Source organism: Capricornis sumatraensis, chromosome 14 (assembly GCF_032405125.1).
Source record: "Capricornis sumatraensis isolate serow.1 chromosome 14, serow.2, whole genome shotgun sequence".
NCBI classification, from domain to species: Eukaryota; Metazoa; Chordata; class Mammalia; order Artiodactyla; family Bovidae; genus Capricornis; species Capricornis sumatraensis.
The window spans coordinates 35,125,661-35,139,336 of record NC_091082.1 but is presented as its reverse complement, the minus strand read 5'-3'; the positions used below and the strand labels follow the sequence as shown (position 1 = coordinate 35,139,336).

Below are 13,676 nucleotides of genomic sequence, written 5' to 3'. Positions count from 1 at the left end.
CAAATTCCCCTCTTCCATAAGGACATTAGTCAAGCTGAATTATGGCCCACCGTAATGGCTTCATTTTAACTTGATTACATCTACAAAGATCTGATATCCAAATAAGGTCCCATTCTGAGGTCCTAGGGGTGAAGATTTCAACATGTCTTTTTAGGGGACACAATTCAACCCATAGCAGATGGGTTCAGAAGTATATGACTGCTTCACATTTCTAAAGAGATCAGAGCTGCAAGGCATGATGCCTACAGCTGATTAGTACCTGCCAACACAGCACCTGTGTCTGCCTATAGGGCTCAGCATGGGGGACTTTAGAAGACACCAGCCGCCTGGACTTGTTCGCTACAAATTCAGTCCGACTTGTGAGCCAAAATATCAGCCCCTCTAATGAAGGTGTGAAAAGGTGAGAAATGTAATAGGTCATGTTTGTGAAAGACTTGAGGAAGCTCGAGGGGGATACGCTGTCTATGGTGATGATCTATAATCATAGGGCTATATTTAGACTCTTCCATTATAGAAAATGATACCACGTTTGCGCTGGTCTTAACATGTTTATTTTCCTTAACGTTTTTGAGTCCATTACTGCTTCTTTCAAAGACACTAACTCGAGAAAAAGAATCTCTGTTCTGAGTCCACAGACTTGCTGCTTGGGTGTTCCAAGCTGGCAACTGGTATTTTTAACAGTTTGTTGGTTTTTTTTTTAATAGAATCAAGGGACAAAAGTCTGGTGACATCTTTAGATAGACTGAAAATCTAGAATTCTTAAATCTCAAGCTATAAGCTACAATTCTCCCTTGCTTGACCCTATAAAATCAACTCAGTGTTTCTCAACAAGCTTTACCACCCTAGAGCATTGTCCAAACCCCTCTACCCAGCATTTCAGATCCACAGTAGTCTCAAAAAACCACGTGCACATCTTATATCCAATCATGTCATTCATTTTATTTATTTCCTCAGCAAATAATTTAGTCACTGACTATTTGCTTTGCAGGCATTGCAAACAGCAGGTTCAACTGTGTCTCCCAAAAAGATAATGCTGACGTTCCAACTGCACCAGGACCTGTAAGGGAACCGTGCTGATTAGTCGCTCAGTCGTGTCTGACTCTTTTAGGGACCCCATGGACTGCAGCCCTCCAGGCTCCTTCGTCCATGGGATTTCCCAGGCAACATCACTAGAGCAGGGGGCCATTTCTTTCTCCAGGGGATCTTTCTGACCCAAGGATCAAACGCAGATCTACTGCACTGGCAGACGGATCCTTTACCACTGAGCCACCTGAGAAGCCCAAAGGGAACTGTACCCAGTACCTGAAAATGTGATCTTACGAGGAAATAGGATCTTTGCAGGTGTAATAGAGCTAAGATGAGGTCCTACTCTCACAAACATCAAAAATAAACATATGGTTACTAAAGGGGAAGGTGAGAGGAGGGACAAATTGGAAATTTGGAATTAACAGATACACACTACTATATATAAAATAAACAAGGACCTACTGTACAGCACAGGGAACTATATTCAATATTTTGTAATAACCTATAATGGAAAAAAATCTGAAAAAGAATATGTGATTCACTTTGCTATATACCTCAAACATTGTAAATCAACTTTGTTCAGTTGCTCAGTTATGTCCGACTCTTTGCATCCCCATGGACTGTAGCCTACCAGGCTCCTACGTCCATGAAACTTTCCAGGCAAGAGTACTGAAATGGGTTGCCATTTCTTTCTCCAGGGGATCTTCCCGACCCAGGGTTGAACCCAGTTCTCCCACATTACAAGCAGACGCTTTACCATCTGAGCCACTAGGGAAGCCCAGTTATATATGAGGGAGGCAGTAAATGAGTGAAAGTCACTCAGTCGTGTCTGATTCTCTGTGATCCCATGCACCATAGCCCACCAGTCTCCTCTGTCCATAGAATTCTCCAGGCAAGAATACTGGAGTGGGTCTGGGGACGCGCCCTGGAGATGCCAGCCCGAGGCAGCTGGTTGTTGACCGATCCTGGCACCAGATCCAGCCCCCTAGGGGAAAACTTTGGGTGTTACCTGTTGTGCCAGGCGCACAGCACTGCGCAAGAGGAGACGCCATTTGAGTTCTCCAAGAATGTTTGGAGGAGGAATGCCAGAGCTGCTGGCTGAAAGCTATCCAGACAAAAGAAATATCCCCAGGATGGACTCTCTGGTTCTCTTCTTGCTCTACCTGGCTTTGGTGCTGGTTGGTTTTGTGATGATCTGCATTGGCTCAAAAACACATTACTTGCAAGGCCTAATCAGCTGAGGAGCACAAATATTTTCACATGTAATTCCTGAATGTCTTCAGAGAGCCATGCTGAGAGTGCTTCATTACCTCTTCCATACAAGAAACTACACCTCCGTTATCCTGCATCTCATCTTGCAAAGGATGTGTGTGTGTGTTAGTCGCTCAGTCGTGCCCGACTCTTTATGACCCCATGGACTGCAATCCACCAGGTTCCTCTGTCCATGAGATTTTCCAGGCAAGGATCCTGGAGTGAGTTGCCATTTCCTTCTCCAGGGGATCTTCCCAACCCAGGGATCGAACCCGGGTCTCCTGCACTGCAGGCAAATTCTTTACCGACTGAGCTACAAGGGAAGCCCGGTCTTGCAAGGGATGGTTTATACCAAATATACCTGGGAAATATCCAGCCTCTGTCAAGAGCTGGAGATCTCTTTGTATTACATTTTTCTGCCTTATCTACTGCTGATTGTAAACTTGTTTTTTGTTTTTGTTTTGCCCTTAGTTGTGTAACCAACCCTGGTACCATAACAAAAGCAAACAAATTACTGTTCCTTTAAGTTTATGCATCCGATGAAGTGATGTTCCCAAAGAACAGGAGGTGCCCTACTTGTGAGTTAAGGAAACCAGCGCAGTCCAAGCACCGGGTGTGTAACCAGTGTGTGCACCAGTTTGACCATCACTGGTGGGCTGCCGTCTATAGGGTCGCACAGAGTCGGACACGACTGAAGTGACTTAGCAGCAGCAATGTGTGAGTGGAAAACTGCATCGGGGCCTGGAACACCCGGTATTTCCTCTCCTATCTCTTGACGCTGACAGTCTCGGCCGCCACCATGGCCGTGGTGAGCACCTGGTCCAGCTGGTGGTGATGTCAGACTTGTACCTGGAGACTTACATCGATGACCTCTGACACTTGTAGGTTGTTGACCCTGTCTTCCTTATTCAGTACCTGTTCCTGACCTTCCCAAGGATCCTCTTCCTGGTGGGCTTTGTCGTGGTGCTGAGCTTCCTCCTGGGGAGCTACCTGTGCTTCTGTCTGTACCTGACCAACACCAACCAGATCACTAACAAGCGGTACAAAGGCGACCGAGCCGGGCCCAGCACCGCCGCCACATGGCCAGGCCCCCATCAGCAGAGCCCCAGGCTTACCAGAACATCCACTCCCGTGGGCACTGGGGCAACCTTCGAGAGATCTTTCTACCTGCTGCTGCATATTATGAGAGAAAGAAGAAATAGGGATGAGAAGAGTGCTGCTGCCTTTTAAATATAGTATCCATTTATTTATACATATGGATACTTTCTAAAAAAAAAAAAGAATACTGGAGTGGGTAGCCATTCCCTTCTCCAGGGGATCTCTTTACTGTGTGAGCCACCCAATATATATAAATTATATATATATATATATATATATATTCTTTTTCATAATAATCCTTACAGGCTATTACAAATTATTGAGTATAGTTCCCTGTGCTAAACACTAGGACCTTGTTGGACCTATTTTATATATGTGTGTGTGTGTGTGTGTGTGTGTGTGTGTGTATTTCAATTCATCCTAATTTATTCCTCCCCTGCTTTCCCCTTCTGTAATCATAAGTTTGTTTTCTATGTCTGTGGGTCTATTTCTATTTTGTAAATAAGCTTATTTGAAGACATGAAAAAAATTTTTTTTAAGTTTAAACCTTTCCATTTGTATCAGGGTATAGCCTGAAGAAACAAAATTCTTAATAGAAAATGCAGGAGAGGTAACAGTCAAATGAATCTGCTGTGCCTCCCCTCTGACCTGTAGGGTCAGACATGAGCCCCTCAGCTGAAGCAGAGACAGAGGGACACCTAAGTGCCCTCCAGGCCTCTTAGTAGATACCTTAGCATGGAGCTCAGGGAGACCCTTCACAGTAGCCTTGAGCAACACGAACACCATCCCCTAGGACATGGCCAGCCTGCCCAGTGTCTCCTCGGAGAAGCCCTGCCTCCTGTCTTCTCAGTCTTGCTGGTTCCTGACTCTTGCTCTCTGCTTCCTGGCTCCTAATTCTGGTACCTCTTCTACTTGCCCTTTGGTTCCTTCCACTCACTGCCCTTGGAGCCCTCACTCTTTAGTCCCACTGTTTAGCCCTTGTGCATTAGCCCACAGAACCCTAACCTTGAGCACCACTAGTCTTGCCATATCTCATGTCATCCTAGGTTTCATGGTCGTGGCTGGCAGACCTACAGCCCTCCATCCCAACATGCGTGAAACATGCTGCTGTCGCACATGCATGTGTGGAGCAGAACATGCCACCACCATTGTGACACGCATGTCCCGATGGACTGTCTCAGCTGAAGTTCAGGATGGGGACCCAGACGGTGGGGGGCCGGCTGTCATTCACCTGGGAGGAGGGGAGAAGGGCGGTTCATAGTACCAAGCGGTATGCCAGTGACATGCTGAAGCACAAGCCCTTGGATGTCAAACCAAAGAAACAGAGGAACATATTCAACTAGGTCTTCCCTTTACTGCGTTAATCCCCGAAAGATAGCTGTTTCAGTAAAAGTCACTCTCCTCCCTTTCAGTTAACAAAGGGTGCAGAGCACCAAACAAACTCAAAGCATATGGAGGTGCTTATGCATTTCCCATAGCTGATCATGACTACAGGATTTTCAGTTACAAGTTTCAGAAACTGAATCACACGGTCGCAGGCAAAGTATCTCATATTTGTGGCTCACACAGTGAAAGGGTACAGGAGAGTAATTGTCATCAGAGCTTGATTGAGGACGTCGAACTTGGCCTCTCTCCATCTCCTGCCCTGGTTTCATCTCTACTGGCTACATTTAGGCAGACACTTCTTATGCAATGCAGGACAGTCCTCCAATGGCTCCAAGCTCACATCCTATCACTGTAACACCACCAGTGCAAAGGAAACTTCTCTCTCCCAGGAGATTCTCAAAAGTTCCGAAATGGAATCTCATGGCTGAGCCCGACCTCTGACCTCCTGATGGGGCTGTCTCTGAATCAACCACTGTGGTCAAGAGACAAGGATAAACCACTAGTCTGAGAATTGAGAAGAAGACAGTTCTTCAAAAGAATATCAGCGTGCTATTACCTAGGAAGAGGAAATTGATAACTAGGAAGGCAAAAATAACAAATGTATCCTACAGTCCATCCCTACCCTCTTATTATCCCTATATAACCTTCTTTCCATTTGTACAATTTCTATAATCTATTTTCTATATAATATAATCTCTATCCATAATATAATGTAACCAAACCACATGCATCTAAAAATTAAATCACACCCTCTCCAGTCATAAACAATCCAAATTATGCCATTTTTATATGCAGGTCCAAGACCAGGATCTCTAAGTCATGTGGATTCCTCTCAATGAGGTCTGGATATAGCACCTAGAGTCTGACATCCTTCAGACTAAATGACAGACATAAACATTCCCAACATATACAGCAGTGTTCTTGTAAACAGTGAAAAGAAAATAGGATACTACAATAAATGTCTCGTTTGGAAATGAGAAGGGGAAACAGGCCATGATGAGCAGCCCTCTGCCTTTACTGTGCTCTGCTGGACAAAAACAGTAAGGACTCATGGGCTAGCAGTGAGTGGGGTCCTTGCCAGCCCATCTGACAACCCCAGTTCTGCTCTGAGACAATCTCCTCTGCCCGGTGTCCCGCATTCCCATCTGAGGAGAGACACTGGGGAGGACTCACTTCCAGATGGTGCCAGTTGCAGAATTTGGGCTTGCCTCAGGGAGAAGGGAATGGCAACCCACTCTAGTATTCTTGCCTGGAGAATCCCAGGGACAGAGGAGCCTGGTGGGCTGTTGGCTCTGGGGTCACACAGAGTCAGACACGACTGAAGAGACTTAGCAGCAGCAGGGCTGAGCAATCACAAGCCCCTTTGGCTTTCTCCAGCAAAAGAAATCCCTCAGAAGCTCACTACTTACTACTCTTTCCATTTGCATTTGGTCATTTCATGGAATATTAACCAAAGGAAGAGATATTGTCCTTAATCTAAACTCTGGCCTGGGAGTTTGGTTTCTTAGCAGCAGCTTGAGGGCTCTCCCTCCTTCTCAGCTTAATGGCCTCCACTTTCTCCTCTGCATCAGTGAAATTCCAAACCAGAGCCTGGAAAGGGAAGGTTCAGCAAAGCTGCCTCTCAACCAGCAGCCAGGGGATAATTATTATTTTAATGAATCATTGATTTGCACTCTCACAACCATCTCTCTTCTTCCATAGCCTATGATTAGAAGATTTTTTTTAATGTTATTGACAGAGAAATGCTGAAATCACACATGAATGATCATAAAGTGAGCACACCAGTGTAACCAGTGCCAGGTCAAGAAACAGGACATCAGGGCTCTCGGAAGCCCCTTGTGTGCCTTCCCAATCAGACCTCCTCCCATTTTCCCAGGGTCTCCATTCACCTCATTTCTAACACCGTAGGTTGTTTCTGCTTATTTCAAAGCTTACATAAATGGAACCCTACAGGATGTGTTATGTCAAGCTTCTTCACTCAAAATTATATCTACCAGATTTAGTCCTCCTGGTGATGCTGGCAATAGTGTGATCGTGTTCATTGGACCATAGAGTTCGTTGCAATTATTTACCCATTCGCTGTTGATAGGCGTTGAAAGTTTTCCAGTTTGGGACCGTTACAAACAATGCTGCTAAGAATATTGTTGCACCTTTTGGTAGATATGCACTCATATATCTAGGAGTGGAACTGTTTGGTAATAAGATACCCACACATTCAATTCTAATGGATACTACCTTGCTTTTCCAAACCACCTATTTACATTCCTACCAGAAGTGTCTGTGGGCTCCAAAAGTTCCTCAACAACATGGGTATGATCTGTCTTCTTTATTTTAGCTGTTCTGGCAGAACCTATAGTGGGATCTCCTATTTGTTGTCATTGCATTTCTCTCATGACAGATGAGGTTGAGCATGTTCTCATATTTATTCGGATAGTCCCTTTTGTGAAGGCCTGTTGATCAGTCCTGCCCACTTTCCTGTTGGTTTGTCTCTTATTTGCTTATAGGAGCTCCAGATATGAGCTCTTTGTCAGTTATACGTGCTGTAATATCTTCTCCCATCCTGCGGCTTCTATTTTCACTCCACCGTGACGTCTTTTGACGACCATGAGGATGAGCTGCAGTCAAGCTCAGGCTCCTTCCTGGTTTGTCTTCTCCTCTATTCTGTTTCTCATCTTCCTGCTTTTGCTGGGACAAACTTCATCATAAGGCAGAGAACTCACCTCTTCCACTCTTACAAGGTAAAACTTCACCTGTCTCTCAGTTACGAAAGGCAGAAAAGACCTTTTTTGTCGACATGTTTTTCCTCTTTTTCTACTTCTAGATGGACCACCTTTGAAAGAAACTTGTCTCTTTCTCATAAAAAAACTCACTGAGCACTTTAAGAGGCAGCCAACGCATTCCACAGGCTAAGACATTCTACAAGGACTTTAATGATTCCAGTCTCAAATGGCACATGCTCTGAGTTCCAAGAAAGAATGGGCAACAATTTAACTAGGTGCCTTGTTAGAGCATAACAAAGACACCTAACTTCTCAGCCAGGGGTACAGATCTTGCCTGCCTTTCCATTCTACCTTAGATGGTACATTTTAAAGTCTATCACTTGGGCACTTCCCTGGCAGTCCAGTGGTTAAGACTTAGCTTTCCAAAGTAAGTGGTACAGGTTCAATCCCTGGTGAGGGAACTAAGATCCCACATGCCTGACAGCTGAAAACTCAAAACATAAAAACAAATAAATAATAAAGTCTATCACTTGTAACACCTCACGGCTAGAGACTGACACCTAGCAGGAATCTTTCACAATTCAGATTAGCTTCTGTGAAAAAATGACCAGGGGAGTGGGGGGGTGGGAGGGGGAGGGAGTAGGCGACAAATTTATTAGGTCATGTAACTGAATAGTCTCAGTATAAATCAGTCATAACTGCATACAGGGGCTCAATTCCATTTGGACCAAGCTTCTCACTATCTTTCCACTTTTCTTTCCTCTGTGTTAACACTGTGTGTCATTCATGGGAATCTTCTGGCAGCCCAATAGTTAAGACTCTATACTTTCACTGCCAAGGGTGTGGGTCCAACCCCTGGTCAGGGAACTAAGATCCCACAAGTCATGCACTGCAATAAAAAAAAAAAGTAATCAAGTGGCATTCATTGTGTGAGCATGTGTATCATTCATGCATTCAGGCAGGCAGGCAGGCAAAATCACCAACAGTTTTAACTGGCATGCTATTTTCTCAGACTCCAGGGTAAGTAGAACATGTCTTTTCCTAACAGTTCAAACAGAAGTCCTGAAATTTATCCTCAGATCATGTTCCCACTTGCAGAAATTTGGGAAAGGGTCCCTTCCCCCTCCCTCCACAGCCAGAGGAAAACCAGTGAGTAGCACTGAAGGAGGCCCAGTGGATGTCTGGCAGGTGAAAATAAAAGATGTTCTCAACAGTCATTTACCAACAGAAAGCATCTTAATAAGTTGGAAGAAACAGTATGACTTATCCACCCATGGTCCATTTTCTCTATTCCTTCTTCCTGGCTGATGGAGTCTCAATTTAGCTTGCTTGGAAATATGCCCAGTTTTAGGCCATGAATCATAGCTGGTTTAAACTAAGATTAATAAACACACTTCCCTTTTCCAGATTATTTAATGAGTGGATTCATAACAAACTCTGGTGGCTAAGACAAAGAGCAAATCTGCTGGGGAGGTGTATTTCTGCGAAAGATTTTGCTCCCGGAAGGGAAAAGAGGTCCAAGCAGAGAGTTCACTCACTGTCCTGCCCACCCCTGAGCCCACTCTCAGTTTCTGCCTTTGGACATCATTTCACAGGGATGTGATGCCTGGAGCTGCTGCAGCCATCCGGTAAACCGGGAGGAGAAGGCCAGGAGAATAAGCAGAGACTCCAGCTCAGAGCCCTTGGGGTCATGGAACTGCTCATCCAGTTCTAGAGCTACCACATCCAGGCTGCTTATTAGGAAAACAGTATCTATGAAGCTGGGTTTTCTGTTTCTTACCGCTAATACATTCTAACTCTTCCATGACTATTCACTACGAACACACATAAGCCTCTCTTTATGCAGCAGCAGCAGGCAAGGAAGAAGCAGGCTTTCAGCCAACCACCCATTGCCAAGTTAAAACTACCTGTATTATCGCCAACCCGTAACGAAGAAAGGAACACAACCCACAGATGCCCATTCTGCCCTTGATTCTCCACTCTTTCCCTTGACTTAGGTTGAACCTCATGAAATTGATATTTAGCCCTTTCTGACCTACAGAAAAAGAAAAAGCTATTTCATATGGTTCAATCTAATATAATCTCTTTACCAGGAGGGATGTTCCTTTATACCCCTATACAAGGCTGTCTCTATGTTAACAACTGTTGTTGTTGCTGTTCAGTTGCTAACTCATGTCCAGCTCTTTGCAACCCCATGGCACTGCAGCACACCAGGCTTCCCTGTCCTTCACTATCTCCCGGAGTTTACTCAAACTCATGTCCATTGATTCGGTGATGCCATCCAACCATCTTATTCTCAGTCGCTCCCTTTTCCTCCTGCCTTCAATCTTTCCAGCTATAGAACCTGAGAAATCATTTTCTTCATTTCCCAACCATGGTGAATCTTTGAGCAACATTTGTAAAACATAACAATAATAGAAGTAAGCAGTGCTAGAGGAGATGTGACAGGTGCAGCTGTTGTTGAGTCACCCTGGGGAACAGGCTTCCTGCTCATCAACTGGTTCCCAGCCATGGTCTCTGGACACTCTAGACTAGCACTAGCCAACAGAACTTTCTACAGTAAAGGAAACATTCTGCTCTGTGCTGTCCAATAGGGTAGTCACTAGCCACATATGGCTGCTCAAGTCACTTGAGCATGTGAGATGGGGCCTAGTATGACTGAGAAACAATTTTAGCGGCATTTAATTTGAATTAATTTCAACTTCAATAACCACATGTTGGCTGATGGCAACCATACTGGACAGTGTAGCTCTAGATTTTTAATGACTGTTTCCAAGGCCTCATTTCAATGGCAGAGACTGACCTTCATCCTGCTCCATCATTTCCAGTAAAGTTAAATCTTATGGTAAATATGACCTAAACAGCAGATTGCAGAAAAAGCAATAACCGGCCTGAATCCTGAGCTAGGTCTGGTTGGAGAAGGTCAAGGCTGTGTGCTGCGCCCCAGTCACTCAATAGGACGGATGCCCGCTGCAGAGCAGGATATAATACACAAAGGCTGGAAAACCAGCAAGTGTTCTGGTTCACGTCTCCGCAGAAATCAAGCCTCAGGAAACCTCAGGCACTAATGTCATCTCTTCAGTTAGGGTCTTTATTTAAGGGTGGTGAGGAATGATGGTAACAGTTCAGTCTTGTCCACAAGTTTCTCAGTCTCAGTTGGGGTCAAACCAAACCTGTTGCAAGAAATACAATTGTCTGTGAATGTCTGTGGTCCTCTTTCCCAACTCAGAGTTCTGCTTGTTGCAGCAGGGGTCTAAAACCAAGCTAAAAGAACTTCATATCCATTCATTTATCTATCAGTTTAGTACACAGAATGTCTCCTATGGGCCAAGAATCTCTGTATGGTCTGAAGATGCAGAGATGAGCAGAACAAGGCCCCTGTATGCAAGTAGTTTACTTTCAAGTGGCTCATTCTAAAAAGGCTTTTTAAACCTGGAATGATCCTGCAGACTCAACACAGATTCTTAAACAAGGTACCCTAGCAGTTCTGCTATTGAAAACTAGGTTCCTTCGGAGAGGAGCTTAGTATCCTAAGTAATTTGGGAAACACTCTACTCATTTTCATCCCTTTCAATGTCAGAATCTCTCCTGGGCTATGAGAGCAGGCTTCTAGATTGGGATTTCAAAGAAATTTTGAGATGTGTTGCATATATCATGGTAAGGAAGGTGATGACTGCCTTAACACATGTTCCATGCAGGACCTAGGAACAGCTTGATTCCTCAGAACAACCAAGGAGGTGAATGAATACCTCCAAGGCTCTGTGTGGTGAACAGCTCAAGACATCAGCATTCTCTTCTGATCTCTCCAGAGTTTTAAACAACCTAATATTTTTAAACTCTGATCAGAAGACTCCAGGACTAGATATCTCTATGACATATTGAAGCCTGCAGGCTCATCCTGAGAAAAGTCCAAAAACAAGACACGATCAGTATAGATCTAAGGGTATAACTGTAGGAAAACTTAGCTTGCAAATTGACTGCAGTGACTTCTTGGTCAATCTATGTGTAGTTTTGTTACCAAACTGGCCAACTGGACCTGTGTAGAGATCCTAGCCTGGCCAGAGAGGGAGGCTCTTTTTCCAATCAGATTCAAGTAGCCAATAACAAAACAGATGCTGAGGCTGGAACAGCACAAGCTTTATTCAGTGGCCAAATAAATGGAGAAGTGGGAACTGTGTTCACAAATCAACTTCTCAACCCAGTTCGGATGGAGACATCAAATATGTAGGAGGATCGAAGTAAAAGGAAAGGGTTTGTGGGAGGAATATTCATGAGTTATCCAAGAACAGGGGTGTGGTTTGGACCCGGAATTGATGCAACTCTCCTTTTCAGTCCTTGTATGGGCTTTTCCTGTTGTTGTCATGGCAACTGTTAATGAGCATGGTGCTGGTGGGTGTGTCATAACATGCTAACTTATTACAATGAGCATATAATGAGGCTCAAGTGGAAGTCAAATCTTCCACCATCTTGGACCCAGTTGGCTCTAACCAGTTCTTATTTTTCTCTCTTTGCATCTTCCTCCTAAAGCTTAGATAAGAGTAACTGGTTTCTATTCAAGGGAGGGGCAGGAGTGTGATTCTGGGGCAAGCCTTGATAACAGTTTCATTCATTCACTCACTGAACAAATACTGATTTCATGCAGAATGCCCAGAAATGTACTAAGTGCAGGAGGCTCAAAGATTTAAAAATGTATGGTATCTGATCTTGCTACTGCTACTGCTGCTGCTAAGTCGCTTCAGTCGTGTCCAACTCTGTGCGACCCCATAGACAGCAGCCCATCAGGCTCCACCGTCCCTGAGATTCTCCAGGCAAGAACACTGGAGTGGGTTGCCATTTCCTTCTCCAATGCATGAAAGTGAAAAGTGAAAGTGAAGTCGCTCAGTCATATGTGACTCTTAGCAACCCCATGGACTGCAGCCTACCAGGCTCCTCCATCCATGGGATTTTCCAGGCAAGAGTACTGGAGGGGGTGCCATTGCCTTCTCCGATCTGATCCTCGGAAATTATAAATAAATCTAACTAATTTATTTATTAAATAAACTATAATAGAAAGGAGATAAGCACCAGGAACAAGACACACAGAGATTGGGTACCTCTGGGAGCAGAGAGAAAAAGCTCTGAGCTGAGGTTTGTGAGGAGCGGGTGTCAGAAAAAGCTTCTCAGGGAAAGCCAGCCTGAGCTGAGTCTTGGAGAATTATCTGAAAATGATATGATTAGAAGTGGTTCTTAACTGTCACAGAGCATCAGAACCAGCTGGGAATGAATCAAAGCCTGAGCCCATTCCAGGCCAATTAAATAAGCATGTTTGAAGGGAAGGCTCAGGCACAGGTGTTGTCTAAAGCTCTCAGGTGATTTTCATGTGCTGCTAGGGTTGAAAACCACTATTCTTGGAACTAGAGTGATAAGCAAAGGACACTTCCTCTCTGTTGACCTTCTCGGGTTGAGATAGAAAATTATTAGGTAGTCAGTGTAGGGTTAAGGCCTCGTTTTCTTTTAAAAATACAATTCAAATTTCCACCTGTTTTCTTACACAAGCATCTCACTTCATTAAACTATAACCATACTCGTTGTTCCAGTTTTCCTGGCATGCAGAGGAATGCCTCCCTGGCCTGGAGGCCATAAAACATTCAAACCCATGACAAGACAATCAGTAACTGCTGTCCAACTCATTGAGAAAGAAAACACTAGGTGAACCATCAACACCAAGATATGCATCTGGTCCTTAAATGATGGCCTGAGGTCACGAGAAAAGGTCGGGGGATGGAGACTCAATGTCTTAGGAAAACTCAAGGACTGAGAGATCAAAAAAGGCCATAAAATTGACAAACTATGCATGATGACTTTCAAACTGACTGGGCAGGGACTGCATACATCAGGACCCCGAAACCAGCCGAAAATGAACAGGTCAGTGTTGGCAAAGATACAAACTGTTGTGATTCCCACTGTTTTGGGACAATTTTCCCCCTCTCAGTGTCTATGCTGAGAGCTTTGTACTTCTCTCTCTGAAATAAAACTTTGCCTGTGTGAGTGTCTGCATGTCCATGGATTCTACTCTTTGGTTTCATGAACAAGAGCTTGGATTCACGTTTCAGGGTTATCATGGAACCCACACAGGATTGGAACTAGACAAAACTCTACTTCATGGTCATTGCAATGAACTAACACAGCGGAAACAAATGACTGCTTTACACCCCA

The 13,676-nt window shown here is 44.4% G+C and overlaps 1 pseudogene; it reads left to right on the top strand.

Annotated features, from left to right (window-relative positions):
* Window positions 1-2,093: 2,093 nt before the first annotated feature.
* Window positions 2,094-3,479, top strand: LOC138090855 (palmitoyltransferase ZDHHC4-like; annotated as a pseudogene).
* Window positions 3,480-13,676: the final 10,197 nt, after the last annotated feature.